This window comes from Vigna radiata, chromosome 5, assembly GCF_000741045.1.
Source record: "Vigna radiata var. radiata cultivar VC1973A chromosome 5, Vradiata_ver6, whole genome shotgun sequence".
Classification (NCBI taxonomy): Eukaryota; Viridiplantae; Streptophyta; class Magnoliopsida; order Fabales; family Fabaceae; genus Vigna; species Vigna radiata.
This window is the reverse complement of record NC_028355.1, coordinates 7,192,790-7,207,064: the sequence shown is the minus strand read 5'-3', so window position 1 is coordinate 7,207,064 and position 14,275 is coordinate 7,192,790.

Genomic DNA, 14,275 nt, shown 5'->3' with positions numbered 1-14,275 from the left:
TGTGAAAAACCTCAGTCACATTCATGAAGCACAACTATAGTAAAGCTAACAGTTACATGTTCATTTAAAAAGAGAGAAAATGATTGAACTGAGTTATATGTTGATTTTCAAAAAAGGTGAAAATGGCTATACTTTTTCATCTACTGCACAGAACATAGATAAAGGTCGTTACATTGTCAACTGTTGGATCCATAACAAAGCAGGAGAAGTTATTGCAGCTATGGCACACATACCTACTTCATTTCGAGGAAAAACAAAGAGCAAATATTTCCTCCAGAGCACTTCTTAATATGATGAAACTTGGCAAGCGTGAAACCAGACAGATGCATTTGTCAGCATATGAGTTTGCTTGTATCCGGTAAGCCTCTACAATATCCTCACAAACTAGATCCCGGAAAGAAATGCAACTAACATAGATTTTTGATCCATCACCCTCTGTATCAAATTTTTAATAGTTAAATATTGTATTGGAAAATAATACCCATGGAGAGAGTTAACAATGATCCAAACAACAAAAATATACAAATTTATTGAAATATCAACTCATAATATACGATGTTAGAATTGTGAAAGCAACAAAAGGAGAAGAAAAGGTAAATGTAAACCGAAATGTTTAAATATTTTGCAGATTTGAGGTCAAAACTAGGGGTAGTTTATTACTACACATTATAAGATGGCTGCTTGCAAACCAATTTGAAGTTTTATCAAAATAGGAGCACTGAACTGCAAATTTTCTTTGCCATCTGCTACAAATCTGTTCGATGTGCCTATATAACCAGAAATTAAAAAATTCTACCACATCAAAACTTGATTACTCTAATTCAAACCAAGCAGTATCTTTTTAAAGAAAATCAAGTGGCAAATAGAGAGAATTTTTCTGAAAGCAGTGCCTAAGTAACTTGATCAACAATGACCAAATTCTAAATTACTTTTGATAGAAAATTTGAGGTAAAAGGATGGACAAGGTTTGATCTTACAAGGAATCTGGGATAAGTTCAATCAATGTATTAAAACAGGCCAAGCACCTGCAATCAGTTCATTGGTAAATGATAGAAAAACTATTTTTATTGCAACAGATTAAGCTTTGCTTCTAACCATACAACAACCACAACAATGCTTGAAAACACAATCAATGAAAAGAGATACTCATGTAAATCGTAGTTAAAAGGAAGAAAATACCTTTTTATCAAGGTACTCCGGCAGCATTGCGACGGAGCTCCGACTGGACTCCGGCGGTACTGGGTGGTTGGGAGGACTGAAGACAATGTGAATATTTTGTCTTCGAACGGCGGCGACACGGTGGGCTGGGAGGAGAGAACAGGACGGTGGACCAACGGCGTCTAGGGTTTGCCCTTTTTACGCCGGCAATGAGGCGGCACTACGGCGAGACTGGGTGGTTGGGTGGAGGAAAGACACCTCTTCCGATGAACGGTGGCTCTCCGGCGGCGGTGCTGGGTCGTTAGCATGACAACTTTCTGACGGTGGTGGCACGTTCGCGAGCGGCACTGCATCGGGACTGGGTGTAGGGAAGACACCTCTTCGATGGACGGTGCCTCTCTGGTGACGGTGCTGGATGCTTAGCACGAGAACTAGGTGGTGGCTCGATCGCAAGCTCTCTCTCGTTCGTTCGGGCTTTCTCCTTCAAATTTCAGATTTCGCAAATGAAACCTAATTTCAAATTGTGCGCCATTCAAAAGCTTACCACGTCAACATTTTATTTTAAATTTAATTTTCACGTGGACCAATACCATTTAGACACGTGTTCCGTGTCTAAATGTTGTCAACATTTGTTGTTCATATATCATTTTCCTTTCAAAAAAGGTGTATGATTGAGTCACTTGGGTGGGATAGACTTGGATTTCTTTTTCAAAATGGATCATATGGATAAAGGAATGAGTCAACAACAATATATGTGCTCGTTAATGGTAATCTCACGATATTTTTTATGAAATTTAAAGTGTATCAAATGGATGTGAAAAGTGAATTTTTAAATGGTTTTATAAAAAAAAGAGGTGTATGTTCTTAAACCTCCTGAAGGATCACCAAGCCTTGAATTTTAGATTTAAGAATCTATGTTAGTGTGCTTGGTTGTTTGTTTGTTTTCAACTCTATGTCATGTTTCTGCATTTTTATATTCTCCTTCATGATGAAAATGTACCTTTTCTCTCTTGATGAATAAAACGATCTCTTATTTTCGTGCATACATTGCTAGATTACGTAGTTCATTGCCTTTGCCTGGTTTCGTGAATAGGAGAAGCTCGCGCTTTGTGTGTCAAAGGTCGAAGCGGTTCTCTTCGAGTTGGTAAGGCTGCCATCTTCCGGTTCGTTGGTCGAAGGAAGATTTTCTCTACGCTGTTCCGGTTCGTTTGTCGACGAAAAGTGTAGATTGTTCGCTTCTGGTTCGTTAGTCGAAGGAAGCACCCTTTCGGTTCGTTCATCGAAGGAAGATTTTATCATTCTTTTTATTCACTCTTATTGTAATCTGTAAACTGTTTTAGTGAAAGTGTTAATCACTTTTTATAGTGATTAACAACTGGACGTAGATTCTTCTGAATCGAATCAATATAAAAATTCCAGTGTGTCAATTTTTTATTCCCTACACTCTTTATATTTACGCATATCAACTGTTCGATAAATTTTCTCTAAATAATTAATTTTCTAAAACGGACTATTTTAACTTGATTTGTGACCGAACACATTTTTCGCTAATTTATTTATATTCCGTTGCGCGACTCTATAACGGTACCGATTGTCCTTACAAGATAGGGTCAAGGTGTAGACAAATAAGATAGAAGTAAACATGCTATTATTTGAGGATGATACTTATTCCTATTTGAAGCAACAAACCAAAACATATTAGTATTGAAATGAGAGTAGAAATAGATAATTTAAAAATATTCTTACTAATGTCAAAATGTAAAACTAGGAACATCCCATTGAAAGATATAACCTGTCATTAAAGCATTCAAAGCAATGCTACTTAATTCTAAGAAAGTAGCTATATAAATAATAGTATGATAATAGAACTCAGAAGTCTTTCAAAAAATATAAAATTGATTTTTAACAAAATAATTTTTTATTACTTGTTACAATGTAAAAATCATTACTTTTATTTTATTAAAAGACAAAACACATAGATAAAAATAAATCACAACAAAAATAAAAAGAACAAAAAAATATTCATATAACCTCATAATCCAGTTAAGAAATTATAGCACAATCAATCTAAGAGGCTTAACACTTCATGAAACGTAAAACACTACATAAAAAACTGAAATTACTAACTATATCAATCCGTTGGAAACAGCCAAATCCGTCAATAAGTATTGTTGCTCAACAAATTATCGACAACTCTAAATTCGTCGGTAAAACACTTGTCGGTAACATTTACCTATAGATAATGGTTGTTAGTAATTATCGAAGGATGTATCTATCGATAATTATCGAAAAATGTATCTATCAGTAACTACTGAAGGATATCCTTTGGTAATTACCGATATCGAAGGATATTCTTCGGTAATTACTGATACTGAAGGATATCCTTCGATAATTATCTAAGGCTTTGTCCTTTGATAGCAGATTTAAGAGCAATGGGTTGTTGGTTGTTTACCACACAATCACACATGGTCATAAGATTTTAAGAAAACAGCATACACTATCCAAGTTCAATGAATAATATCCAACCAAACATCATAGGTACACAATTAAGTATATGTTTATAAACATAAATAATATGTACACAAACATCATTACTACACAAACAAGTATATGTTTATAAACATAAATAATATGCTAATAATTTATGTAGTCATCTTCATGGTCTTGTTCTTGTTCATCGTTTTGTTGTTGTTGCTCTGAAGGTGGTTGAACTGGTGTGGGGTGGGCTGATGTCGGGTGGTCTATGATGACTTTGTTGGAGAGGTTCGTACCTAGGGTTGAGGGATGTTGGAGTAATACTATGAAGGCGAAGGCAACAATATCATGACCAGTTCTTTGAAATTAGAAAACTCTTCTCTCAAATCATTGTATTCCTTGATCACATCTTTTTAATCATTGTGTGAGTTGGACAACAATGTCCTCGTTACTGGTGAAAGAAGATGGTTGGTGCTTAAGAGCATTGTTTCTGTGTAACTTGTAACAAGTTGTCTTACCTCATAGATTCATCCTTTTTTCTTACCACCAATGATGTCGATCTAACATTATGTCTTAATTATGTCATCGTCATCATGACGGTCTTCTGAGTCATCAGAACATGACTCTTGCTCCAATGGGACCTATTATAGTCTACTTGAAAATTCTTGTTGTTCAACATTATGCACAAAGTAAGTAAAGGATATAGTAGAACAAGTTTAAAGTTTAAAGCAAATAATATTAAAAGTGTTTACTTACACGAGTCCTCTGAGACCTTTCACCAACAAATATTTCAGATCCCTTTTTAAGATGAGTTTGTTAAAAATCCTCATCGATGTACACAACTCATCCCAACTCTTATGCCTATAGTAACATAATATCAAGTTATATATACATCAAATTTATACTACATAAGTTATATGTAATAAATATAAAAGGAATGAAGGTTTGTACCATAATGTTCATCAACAGTAATTAATCTACCTGTATGTAAGGTCCCACCTTTTTCTGAAGCTCGATAATAGCACATGCAATAATCTAGAGAATTCTAATGTGCTAGAAATGAGTTCTAGATGTGCTCCCTAATCAGAAAGGGCATTCTCCTACATTTCTTGCATATATAAACATCTCATATAGTCTATGAAATCCTTTAGTGTGAAAGTTTCTATGCATTTTAGTTTCATGCTCAAGTCTCCACTGAACCTTGAACTGTGACAATAAATCATACATAAATCATCTTGATGTACTATATTTTGCATTTGAATTAACATACATCAGTAGGAAATGATAATTAGTTTGATGGATTTTCACCTTAAAATCGCTACTAGAATCGGTCTTTGTCTTTTGGAAGTATTACTCCCCATGTTGGCCAAAGCATCATAAATTGTTGCTTAATAGGCCTTGTGATGGCTTGAGAAGCAACTCTAGATGGAAGAAACCTACATATAATTACAATAAAGTAATCAATATTAAGGAAACAAGTGATGTCATAAAAATTAGTTACAAAGATTATTGGGTATTACTATCGATCATAAGGTTCAATGATCGATCGATCATAAAGAGGAGGTTCAACACCATAAGCAATTGAATCAGAATCATCAAATGGTTTGGGAATATCTAGAGACGATATAGACGATGAGGCAGGTATAAAAGGAGGGTGTAAAGGTGTTATAATGAATCCAAAAGGTATGAGATCAACAAAAGGTCTAGTTATGGTTGTGGGAGAAATGGAGAAGGAGAGTGAAGTGGCCATGAAGGAGTGATTATTCAGTGGCGATGGATGCAGTGAAGAACATCAACATGGCTCTTTTTGTAGTGTTTATTTGTGGAGCTAGGTTATGGTGTTTGTAGATGGAGCTAAGTTCTATCATATGATTTCTTTTTTATTATAAAAATATACTTTCTATACCAATTATAATGAGAACTAGTATACAAAGTTTTTATATTTAGTATAAAAATTGCACCGCGTCTACTTTTTATAACTCTTATAATTAGAACCACAATAGAAAGTTGTTTTATTTATTTCAAAAATGTTACCACGTCTACTTTCTATACGATGATAATTACAACCAATATAGAAAATTTTCTTCTTTATCACAAGATTGTCACCGTACACACTTTCTATATATATTATAACTACAACTAGTATAAAATCTTACAATATTTACAATTATTCTAAGTAGATTATAATCAATATAAAAAGTAACTATGAAAAGGAACATTGGTATATAATATAAAAAAATATTTATGATGTAATCAAATTATCAAAATTTAACTATATATTATGTTAATATATAGTGATGTATCAATAAATATTTCTTTTAATATTATTTAACAGACTAATAATATTAAATAAGTCTTATCGAATTATACCTTTTATATTTGTTGAATCGAGTATTTATTGTTCTTTTTACCATATAAGATAAAATTTTGAATAACCTGAAAAGAGTATATGTATAGATTTCGCTGATTAACTCTCTACACTCCATAATCACTCTTCATCTTTTTTTTTTACCATGTGGAAAGTATTTTATATTGCAACTAAAAAAATGAGCACATGCTGATTTTTTATTTCACTGGAGTTTATTAAGAAATGAAAATGTTTATTACTGTTGAGACAGTAGTATTTCCTTTTATTTTCATTTTCCCCATCGTGCAATCCTTGGATGGGAAAGCTATTTTCAAATATATTTCTCATTATGGAAAAAAATATTTAAATCTATTTCGGGTGAACTTACTTATATATAAATCATATTTAATTATTTAAATTCGCCAAATAATGACCAATTATAGTTATTAAAATTATATTTAGAAATCAATTTAAAAATCAATTTCTTAATTAGAAACTAAATCTTTTAACCAAAGTCTTAATAACTTGATGTTAATGATTAATTAACATACCAATTAATAATAAAAACTATTTTATTTATTAATTTAAAAGTCAATTACAATTTTTTATTTATAATATAAACTATTTTAGTTATGTTTAAATATTGATATCTAAATTTGTTATTACGAAGAGTACTTATTTTTAGTCATTAAAATTGATGATTCTTTAGAATTTTGTTTTAGTGATTGAGGAAGAGAAATATATATATTTTTTATATTATTAAAATATTTTAGTTTATTTTACAATCTACTTTAAATTTATATTATTCTAAATTATAATTTATTTATTTCCATTTGATGTTTAAAAATAAAATTTATATTCTTTTAATAATGAATTATTGACTATATTATTACTTTTTATTTTTGGAAGAAATATTATTTAATAAATATTTTTATTTTGAGAACTTTTGTAATCAAAATCACAAACCCTGTTCTCGTCGTAAAATTTAGCATATGATTTAACCACATTCGCTATTATTTTATTGTTTACTGTTTATTGTTTTAAATTATCGCATAGATGGGCTTGATCCTTGGGCCACGTTCGGTGGAGGGCTGGTATATGTTGGAAGGGTTACTATTTCACATCCCAAAATATTGTTATCACACCCCAACTTTTTAAGAATATCTTTTACCAAATATACAATAGAAAGTATTTAAATTCAATTTAATTTATAAGACACAGTAAAAACTTCTTTCTATTATATATTTTTACTTTCATATACACTCATTTCATTTCTTTATTTTACTAGTCACTAATATAATATTAACAATATCAATTATCAACATTAATACTCCTAAAAGAATTGTGTAAGGCATTATCAATATTAGAAAGCACATAGATAAATATAAAACATTAGAAAAATAAATTAAATCAATCATAAAATAATACTCTTTATGTTCTCAAATAAAACACTTTGTTGAAATTCCATTGTCCACATTTCTAACAGATTGTTTTTTCCTAATTGTCCTTGAATGAACTACTTTTACCAAAACACCGTTTTAAACTATTTTAGTCTATATATAATAAATTTTATGAAGTATATATACTAGAGCAAACACGTTCAAATCTTCACTTATATTCTATTAAGCATTTATATAGATGATTCTTATTAAGTATCTATTACATTCTTAGTATCTAATTAGTATGTGATTACGTGATTATTCATCTAAACATATTTTATTGTAGGATTAATAGTATAAAACTTCATAGGATCAATTAACACCTCATGTTATAGATTCCAAGTAAGCAAAATGTTAATCATAAACTCACACACTCTTTAAAACAAACATTAAATTTATGCCAAATAAGTTAATATCAGTAAAAAAGAATAATTTTTCTTTACGTAACGTTGCTCTAACACAATAAGCAAATGATATTTTTAACGTTTCATTTAATCAATGCCACATATAAAATACTTTAAATAGTACAATAATTACCGAAATGTATTACAAAGTAACCCTAAACCTAATCATGAAATTAGTTGCCTCTTGCCCTACTTGTAGATCGTACTTCAAAGTTTCCTTTGTCAAAATATCATATCTTTTGCAGAGAATAGTAGTATTAGCTAGGACATTCGGGGAGTAATCATATCCAGAGAACGAATGAATAAATAAATAAATAAAATAAAATGAATTTGGTAAAAGAAAAAAGAAAAAGAAAAATGCACTCATGAAGTGATTGAATAGGTAATTAGAAGTTTCGTGGGTTGCAAATAGAAGAGGTAGCTTATCTTTGATGAGAAGGTATTATTAAGACGTTCAAATTAAGGAATGCTTTATGTACTTTCAAGTTGGTTCGCTTTATCGTTTTAGCCCCTCCTAATAATAAGAACAGAAAATAAAGTGCTTTGTTTCCTTTCTGGTGTTTAAGGTCATAATCACTTTTAAGCCAAAAAGCCGTTTTCATTCAGTAAAAGTGCAATTTATGCGCAAAATTTACCAGAAACACAATCGTTAAAGATATTTGGTAATCATGCTGGGAATATGTTGTTTCAATGCCACATTCTTACAATCCTAAGCTTCCATCATTCCCAATGACAGTGAGAATCTGTTTTTGACATTCTTTCATTCTCATCATCATCATCAACATCAACAACAACACCTATCAGAGTCTATATACCATTCTATAAATTCAAGTCAAATCACCACGCATCATTGCTGCCTACCTAACTTCATTTTCTTTCAATCCATTTCATCCCAATTGCAAAACAAATCAAGCTACCTATAATTTTTATCATGAACGCTTCAATCAACTTACAACAACAACTGTTAAGCAAAATTATATATACCACCTTCTAACTTGTCTTCTATATACTCCATTTCTAAGCCTAAAGTAATGAAGCCAGTTTTCACACGTTTCCGGCAATTATAATAGATAAAAAAAATAATGCAAATGAGTTGGAATATTTCAAGAAGATTTGGAGATCATTTTTTCTTTCTTAAATAATATAGATACCCTAATAAAATATATCAATTCAAAAATCCTGATTATAATTAGTAATTGACAAAGTTTGTAAATATCAGAGTTAGTCAATGGCAAGGCTACTAAAGTTCAACCTTTTGGTCTACTAACAAACATGTCTTCAATATATCTTGAAATTAATTTTCTTTGAAATCATGATTGCTCTCACTTTTGTTTCTTTTTTCAAATAGTTCACAATTATATATTATCAATATAATTTTGTTGGAAATTGTATTGACTAAAAATATGACAAATTTGTAGTATATAAGTAGATGTAAACCTTATGTTGTAAGTTAACTTTATAACATTGTGTTAAGTTTAAAGTCTACTATTTAAGTTGTTATCAAAGTTATATTAGTGTTTGTTGGATCTATGATATGATTCTCTATCGAATTATTATCAGATCATTTATTAATGTTTAGTTCTACATATGAGATGTATAAATATCTGTATAAGAAAAATTTGTTAAAGATTTCAAATCAATTAAAATAAAATGAATTTACTATGAATATGAAGAAATTTCATATTGTAAACCGATTTTGTAAAATTAGGTTAAATTTAAAGTCTCCTTTTTTATAATAAGATGGTACTATTTTATATCAGTTATGTTAACTATTTGTTTTTCTTTGTTAAAAAGTGTAGTGACATTTAGCATAGGTTGAATTATTGTAAGTGTAGGTGATAGCAATTAACATGCAGATAGAATTGGAAAGATGTCTTGGTGAAAGGCAGTGACAAAGTTGAACTTTGAGACATTAATAAAGATCTAGGTAGCTAGTTTAGAATAATTACTTTATACCCTAAAAGGAGTTGAGTTGACCACCAATGCGTGACATGGAAAAGAGGCTTTAACACCATAAACATTTTTCCTCATTGATTTCCTTTCAAGTATGAGACAGTATCCTGTGATGTCCCTTTATTATCATATATGGTTTCAACTTGTTGGGTTTAAAGGCTATTATTCAGCAAAAGCATCCCAATATCTCTTGTCGGCCGCACCTTTAGTTGACCAACACAACAAAACCTTAACTATTATCTACTATTTTACTTCAACCAACTGTCTTTCCTTCATATTTTCCTTCGCTTTTTACCAAGTTTTCTTCCTTAATTAATCCAACACTTTCACTTTCTATCATCAACACCTAAAATGTTGTTCCTCAACTATCAAGCACCTGCGTCGGCATGTGTACAATAACGGACTAGATTAATTAATTTGTACATTTTTTTTACATTTGGATTTCACAAACATGGTATTAGAAGTCCCATATTGACTAGGTCAATTTATAATATATAAGTGAGGTACATATCTCACCTTTGGAGTTGAGTTAGGCCTAAAACTCACTTCTAACATTGCTATGATTAAAACTTATTCTAACGATATTTGTTGAGCATATTGTTCCATCAGTTATTGGACCGTTATCGGACCATCCATTAATATTAAGCTTAAAACCCAGCTTAATGATGATATCTTGAACTTAAGTTTAGCATTAATCGATGTTATTGACTTTAACTCAGACAAGAAAACCTAATTAGTGATTTTGACCTTTCACAGCACCCGCAATGAGAATCTCTTTTAATTTACTTCTCATACCTTGGCGGCAGAACCTTTTGTGATTAATCTGTATTACGTGTGAAGTGTGAACATGCTATCGCTTCAAGCATCTTCCTCCTAATTCTCAATCGCTAATTTACAAGTTTCACATATTATAATTCTTCATCAATCCTGTATTAAATACATACAGAATAAATCATAAAAACATTATAATAAATAAAGGGTTTAAACATATTGGTTCGTTTAGAAAGAATCAGCAGCCGTAGCAAGGGATGTAGATGAGCTTAATATTTCATATTTTTATATTACTAGAAAATAGCTGTTATTTTGGACTATGGTATTTTATTTTCTCGAAAAAAAAATCAATTATATGATTGAAATAATGCATTTATTTATATGGGGCTTCATAATAAAACAGTCGGCGGCAACGCGCGTCCTTAGTAACAGTGATCCTTAGACTTTTTGTTTTAAATAAAGAATGCGAAAATAATACACTCACTCTATGATATAGTCATATATTCATAACAAGAAATTAAAATATTATTATGAGAGTTACAAATATATAAATAATTATATGTTTATATATCAGAGTTTTGTACATTTGAACAGAAATTCAAGTTCAATCATTTTGAATAAATATGGCGAAATCTTTAAGAAAATCTATGAGATTAGAATAGTTTATCTTTAAGAAAAATCTTAGTTGGTCAACGACAAGATCTGTGGTAGAGTAGTAGTAATTTGCGTGTAGCGCGTGAACAGCACATGCTAGATGTGGTGGCTTAACAAAAATTTATTGTGAAAGGAACATTATTAATTCAAAGGTTTACATAACTTTGGCCGACTCAAAGTGCTTCAAGTACGATGTAGTTATGGGCTATTGAATTTCTTTTCTTCACCTGAGCTGTCACTCATTGTGATGTTTTGTTTTTCCTGTCCAAGGGTAAAGATACTATTATCTATGTCCAAAAACATTCGTAATTATATATTTATTTACCGATATATTATTTGCTGATAAAAAAATCTGTGTCCAAGTTTTTTTTTTTAATTACTTTTATGAAAATTATTATTATTATTATTATTATTATTACTATTATTATTATTATTAATTAAAATAATCAGTTTCAATAAAAACAATCGTATTTTATGTAAACTTCTCAAAATTCAATGGTTCAAAATACGCGATGGTTCAAAGTGTATTTTTACTCACATTCTTCTTTATCTTTATTTTGTTTTTTTGCAGTATTTGTTTCTTTGGAACATTAACGTATTGTACTCTTGTTAACATTAGGGTCTAGCTATAGGCTGTCGTCTTAGGTCAATTTAGTCTGAAATATAAATTTTTCATATGTGGAATAATAGAAAGAAATTCTTAGCTATCTCTTTTTCGGTTTCTTAGTTCTTTTTGGTTTTATTTCAACTCAACATACTCTAAAAAGTTAATGATAACATTTTTTATCTGATTCTGAAATATTTGGAGTTGAAAATGTAATTTAATGTATATAATGTACACTTATTCAAATAAATCGAACAAGATTATATAATAATTAAATATAATGCATTAGTAAAAAATTGGTTTTTTATAACGTAAATTATGCCATGGTTCACCAGGAATCGCAATATAATGGTGCGCAGTGGCAATGTTGTAAATAATTCGAACTTATAGGCCGCGGTTCAGAGGAGAACTGCGGCTTATACCCCAGTCATTTCTGCCTTTGACGTCAAGTCAGAAAAAAAATAAATAGCAGGGAAATATATAGGCCGCAGTTGCTCAAAGAACCGCGACCTATTCCCCTGCCAATGACCTATTCTTCCTGCTACCTTCTGACATTCCCCATCAGTCAGCCCCTGCAATAAATTGGCAGGGGAATAGGCCGCGGTCTCCTCCCACACATCTTAGACAATGAGCTGATTGGTGAGAACCTCAATGTTAGGACTTTCTTTGTTATATAAATGAATGCTAAAACCTTTGTTTTATATATAGTTCTATTCCAACAAATATGATGATGGTTGGGAGATCAATTGCTAACCGTAGAAAGATTGCTTGGATTTCTCTCAAGGTTTGACATATGCTAAAGCCATACTTTCTTATAGTTGTTTTATTTTAATGTTTTTCACTAACTATTTACAACTGTGATGATATATTGTAGTGTAACAGATAGAGTGAGTCATATGAGTGTGTATACTATGTAATGTATTGGATGACCTATATTATTCGTTCTCATATCACAATAGGCTGGGAAACGGTAATATTTAACTTTAACAAATTTTGATTTTTTCCAAAATTTAGAATTCATATACATTAATTAATATCAATTGTCTTGTGCAGAGGTTCAAGACTACTACACCAGTTCTTGAGAAGCCACTATCATTCATGAGGAAAGCTGTTGCATAGTATATAGTTAGATTATATAATAGTTCTTAGTTACTAAATTTAAACATTGCATTTGATTAGATTGTATTTTATTAGACTTTGTACTTTATTTGATGTTAAAATACATTTCAACATGTGTTTGATATGTTGAAAATGAATTTGAACGTGTATTTGATATGTAGAAAATGAATTTGAACGTGTATTTGATATGAAGGTCTGTTTTTGTGGTAGTGGATTTCACAAAAAAGACCTGCTATTTTAAAAAACTGCAGGAGAATATGTCGTGGTTGTTACCACAACCGCGGTAGAAAGTGGAAATATGCCGCGGTTGTGGTAGGAATCGCGGTAGAAAGTGGATCGTTTTGTTTTTTTTTTTAAAAAAGACTTTTGGTCGTGGTTAAAGCATGAACCACAGTCTATTCCTGGGTATTTTACCGCGGTTCGAACCGCGGCCTATAATGCAACAATTTTTTTTTTTAAAAAAAGGAGGGGTTTTGGCTGCGGTTCCTACTACAACCGTGGTCTATTCTCAGAACTTTTGACCGCGGTTACAACTGCAGCCTATAGTCACTGACTTTTTACCGCGGCTGTATATGTCGCGGTTCTGAAACCGCAACCTATAGGGAAAAACAACTGCGGTCGTTTCCCTTCGCTGCACTAGTGATTTAACAGATTTCAAGTTACTCTTCCATTGAATTTATTTTTTAGTCTATATTCAAAGAGTATAAATATATTTGTATCTTACATGTTCGAATACATATTATCTACCTAAGTTAAGATGTATTCGTCCTAAGTATAGACAATCAGGATGAGACCATATCGGTCTGACGAGACCATATCAACCATACAATTAATGATTTCTAAAACATGATTAAGCTAAAGCAATTTAGGTAAAGTTAATCAGGATAATTAGGTAATGTGGACCATACCCATCAAGATAAAAGTCAATAATTGTATAAGTAGGACAATATTCGAGGTAAATTAATTATGCTTATTATTATAATATTTATTGTCATCTGATGCACTTGGCTGACTTGAATGTTAGAGTATCTTCTAAAGGGAAAATCCTTATTTCAGACTAGAGAGGACGATATCTACAAAGTTATAAGCTTGTGAGAGTTTGTAAGAAGGAGCACAAGAAGATAACGACTTTTGGAGATCTTTGCAAAGTACAGTTGGTTCCATAGATAATAACATTTTTTGTGCCCACCATGGAACTAATATATATTTTGTGAAGAAGAAGATTATATGGTCTCCAACAGGAGCAAGGTGACTAGAGCAAAAGAAATCGTCTAGATGTCCTAGGAGATTGATGTCCTTTATAAGACATCTGTATAGATTGTCTATTTGATGTCCTTCAATCTTGTTTCCA